Source organism: Sapajus apella, unplaced genomic scaffold (assembly GCF_009761245.1).
Source record: "Sapajus apella isolate SASKATOON/1434 unplaced genomic scaffold, GSC_monkey_1.0 scaffold104, whole genome shotgun sequence".
Classification (NCBI taxonomy): Eukaryota; Metazoa; Chordata; class Mammalia; order Primates; family Cebidae; genus Sapajus; species Sapajus apella.
Window position 1 is genome coordinate 5230427 of NW_022437044.1, and position 4723 is coordinate 5235149.

A 4723-nucleotide genomic window follows, 5' to 3' on the forward strand; every position below is an offset into this window, starting at 1 on the left:
TTTTGATAGACCAAAACTTTAAGCATTGATGTCACTCTGTCACCAATATAATTGTACTTATTTGTACTCAAATCCCAATGGGAAGTAGCAAAACAGTGGCTTTTGTAAGGTAGGGACAAAGACTTTGGCTGATTCGTTTTAAAGGTTTAGAAAAGAGGTGATCTGTTGTGTTGTCATCTGTTATTTACAGGAGAAAAACGAAACCTAGTCTGTTTTAGGATTAATCTGTTTTGTAAAGTTTTTGTTTGATTATATCAAATTTAGCATGAATGACTATTTTTGTTTGGTTTAGTGTGCTGAGGTCTAGTAGATGAGCTCAGTCCAAAACAATGGCTTCCCATAATTTTGTTTAAAAATTCTTCATTTTTGGTAAGGTTCTCATTTAGGTGATAGTGTAACCAAAACGCAGGACCTTAGTGTCACTCAGTTACTATCATTTTGGGTTCCTGGCCTCGGCACGTCATTGATGAGTTATGGTGTCCTCAAGGTCACACATCTTTTTTCAATTTATGTCGTTACAGTCAAAGAGAAACCTTGACATTCTAGAGATGACTGCCTGCAAATGTTTAAAACGTTTGTAAGAATAAAGCACACAAGGCTATCAGGAAGATAATACCAAGAGTTTGGAGCATGCACACTACCCTGGATCTCCTCAAACCAAATCAACTAAAATCAAGTAGATCAAAGAATGAGCTACATAGAATACACTTCTTTTAATCAAGCAGCCTCTTCATTGATCCCCTGTAACCGAACCTCTAAAATACTTGACGTATTCCTCCATGTGCAAATAGAAGTATCAATAACCGCACAGCCACTTTTCTGTTTAGCCATTAGGTAAACCAGAACAATTGTATTATTTAGCACAAGTTTAGCAACAGAATTTAAAATATGTTGTGTGATCATAGCTTTTACAGTATAATCTGCTACACAACTTATTATGAGGGATACGTTTCTAATCATTGTTTTATTTCCTCTAATCCATGAAAAAAGAGGCCTAACAAAGGATGCCCATCCAGAAATCTAAAGGCCTTCTGAAAATGTTCTCTTTAGTCTCTGATGTAAGTTAAGAGGAGTAGACCAATGTTATATTTCTGACTGATTATAAAGCAACAAAGCTATCATTTCACATCCACATTGGCCCTTCGTATTTTAGCTATCAAGGCATATGGCTGTCCACGTATAAGATTGGCTACAAAATCCTGCACAAATAAAACTATGCCTTATGAATGAACAAGAGGGACCTCATTTTCAGTTCTATTATTTGTAGAGGCATAAGCAAGGGAAAATAATGAGAAGCAAGGGAAAATAATGAGAAATAAGATTTTTATGATAACAGAGAAGTATTAATCTGTAATCTTGGGATAAAACCAGTCCATGTCTAAGATGCCACCTGTTTCTAGGGAGAAACTTCCCTGGTTTCCTTTACCTTAAGATCTCCAGTGAACATACAGTTTCAAGTGTTAGGAAGGGTCCTTCTCAGTTGTGAGCTACCAACCCCAAGTTTCAAGGTCCTGAAGTTTGGCTGCAGTGTGAATGGCAAGATCAGTCTTTCTCTGATGTCATTCTCAGAAGACCTAATACCTGGGTTCTAGATTGTGAAGGGTTTGAATGTGCTCAGTCAGTGGACCCTGAAAAGCTTTCTTTACCTGGTGAAAATATACTTTGGCACATTGCATTAATGACCTGTAACATTTAGTTATATCAGAGCTTAGAAGATACGTAAGTTTCTACTATTAGGTACAGAGACCTTCCAGTGACTATTTAACAAGATATCAACTTGCTTTTCCATAGGAAGTGAATCTGTCATTAATCTACAATACCTCTGGTGAAGGCAATCCAGTTAATTCAGTTAGCTTTGCTTAATGCTGTTGCATCTGCAATACCTTATTTAATTGTTTTACAACTTTTCTAGTGAAGCAAGTACTTCTGTCACTAGATATTTCTTCAGGAACATCCCATGAGGAAAGCACATTTCCTAATAATGTTTCGGCTATCATTATAACATCAGTCCTCTTGTGAGGGAAAGCTTTTATATAAACAGAAAAATGCATCGAAAATTACAATGGAAAGAAATCCCTCTATATATGTATACATGGGTCATCAAGTATCAGAGATGTACCTGAAGTTTGATTGTTCTCCCAGGATTATGGGTTTGACAAACCAAACAATGGTCAAAAACTACTTTAGCAATTTAGAAGTCACTATATACATATGCTATGAAAGAGATGATTCAAATTAAATACATATATGTTTAGATGTATATACTGACTTCTAAAAATATATATATTTAATTTGAAGTGTCTTATCTCTTTCATAATTAGTCATGGAATGCAGAGCTTTTAATAATGAAAGCTTTAAGGGCTCAAAAAAGACCACACAGAGTCATCCAGTTTCTCTGTGAGGCGACATTTAATATAGGACTCACATCTTTTTTTTTTCCCCATTTATTTGTTTTATTGCATTTTAGGTTTGGGGGTACATGTGAAGAACATGCAAAATTGTTGCATAGGAACACACGTGGCAGTGTGATTTGCTGCCTTCCTCCCCATCACCTACATCTGGCATTTCTCCCCTTGCTATCTCTCCCCAGCTTCCCACCCCCCACCGTCCCTCCCCTATTTCCCCCCAACTGACCCCAGTGTGTAGTGCTCCCCTCCCTGTGTCCATGTGTTCTCATTGTTCAACACCCGCCTATGAGTGAGAACATGTGGTGTTTGATCTTCTGCTCTTCTGTCAGTTTGCTGAGAATGATGGTTTCCAGGTTCCTCCATGTCCCTACAAAGGACCCAAACTCATCCTTTTTGATGGTTGCATAATATTCCATGGTATATATGTGCCACATTTTCCCTATCCAGTCTATTGTCGATGGGCATTTGGGTTGGTTCCAGGTCTTTGCTATTGTAAACTGTGCTGCAATGAACATTCGTGTGCACGTGTCCTTATAGTAGAACAATTTGTAATCCTTTGGATATATACCCAGTAATGGGATTGCTGGGTCAAATGGAATTTCTATTTCTAGGATAGGACTTACATCTTAAATACAAATTTTGTTTCTCCAATTTAGGTGTACACTGTTTATCAGATGGGTTATCATAGATAATTTGACTTGGATTGTGAAGTTTATTAAAACTGAATATCCAAATATTTTCAGTACTGGTAGATTTACCGTAAAAATCTAGCAAAGTATTTACTTGGTATTCAGTTAATTTTTGTTCTGCTGGCATTAGCAGTATTACAAACGAGTCATTTTTTTTTATTAGAGTTAGGGGAATTGTTACTCAGTCCAAATGATATAATCCTTAAGTTATCAGAATGTTGTATTCAAGAGTATTTTTCAGTGTCCTTTCACCCTTTCATGAACATCACTGAAAACACAAAACTCTAGGATTTTACTTGCTTGTGTAGTTTTCAAAAACTACATCAGAATTAAGTGATTAACTGTGAAAACAACTTAAAATAAGCATAAAGACACAAAGCCAAGAAAATTTTGTTATTTTGTGGCCTATAAAAATTTAACATAAATAATTACAACTGATAACATGTACCGAGACATCATAATTTTAGGAATCATATACAATTTTGGAACACATATTAATAACATATTCAATACAATACATCTCAATGAAGGTTAAACATTTTTCTGACTTTAAAATATAAGTAATTTAATGTATCAAATAATACTTTTTATTTCCCTATTGGATTCTGCAGAGGCCCTCTGTAACATTTTGAAGTTTAAGATTAAAAAAAACAGAAGACTTAATTTTATAGTTGAAATCTGACTTTGGGAAGGTTGTCAAATATGTCAAAGATTTAAAACACTTGCCAAAAAGATGTCTTAAAATAGACTAAATTTGGTCCAAGGTGGTCTAGGTACTTTGAAATCCTACGCAGCAAACTGCAGCCTAACTTCATATATAAACAAACTGCAACTTAATTTAAGGATATATTCTAGTAAGGAGTAGCTAAGTCCCAGCCAATCATAACAGCCAAACTTCAGCCAATCATAGGCTACCAACTGATCAGATCATGTACCTAAAAATCAAAGATCTTCTTATATCATGCTTAAATAAGGCAAATGTCAAGTTGTAATCAATCAATCTGTTTCTGTTTGTAACCCCCTTTTTATGTCTATAAATATTGCCTGCCCATGTTGTTGGACATTTTATGAGCCTCTCCTGGTTCAGAGTGATGCCCAATTCATGAATTATTCTTTGCTCAAATAAACTCTGCTTAATTTAACTTGTTGAAAGTTTTCATTTTAACACAGGGAATGGTAAGTATAGTATTCAAGGATGTGTGAATTGGCAGCAAAACTATAAAGAAAGTAAAGAAACAATTTTCACCAAAAAAACAGAAGTCAATCTTTAATGGAGATAAAAACTTTGTGATCAAAAAGATTCTCTATTTCCTGAACTTAGTTATGGTTACTGGATGTTCATTTTATAATCAAATGCTAAACTATACAGATATTTTATACAGTTTTCATATATGCATTATACTTCACAATAAATGTGTTTAAACAAAAACAAAAAATGTTCCAGTTCAATGTATTACCAAGATTTATCCTAGCCAATAATCTTGATACGTAGCTGTTGAACATTCATGCCTTTTCAAAAACACAAAGGAGATTTGATTTCCAAGACAATGGATTGGAGGCATTATTAGCATGCCTCTCCCACTTGGGAAGATAAAATGGTGTGTAGAGATACATGTTATGAACATT

The 4723-nt window shown here is 34.9% G+C and overlaps 1 long non-coding RNA gene across 1 annotated transcript; it reads left to right on the forward strand.

The window, feature by feature from the left end:
- Window positions 1–2287: 2287 nt before the first annotated feature.
- Window positions 2288–3822, forward strand: LOC116536841. Its single transcript, XR_004262821.1, has 3 exons — window positions 2288–2299; window positions 3180–3183; window positions 3752–3822. It is a non-coding gene; the product is annotated as an uncharacterized LOC116536841 (long non-coding RNA).
- Window positions 3823–4723: the final 901 nt, after the last annotated feature.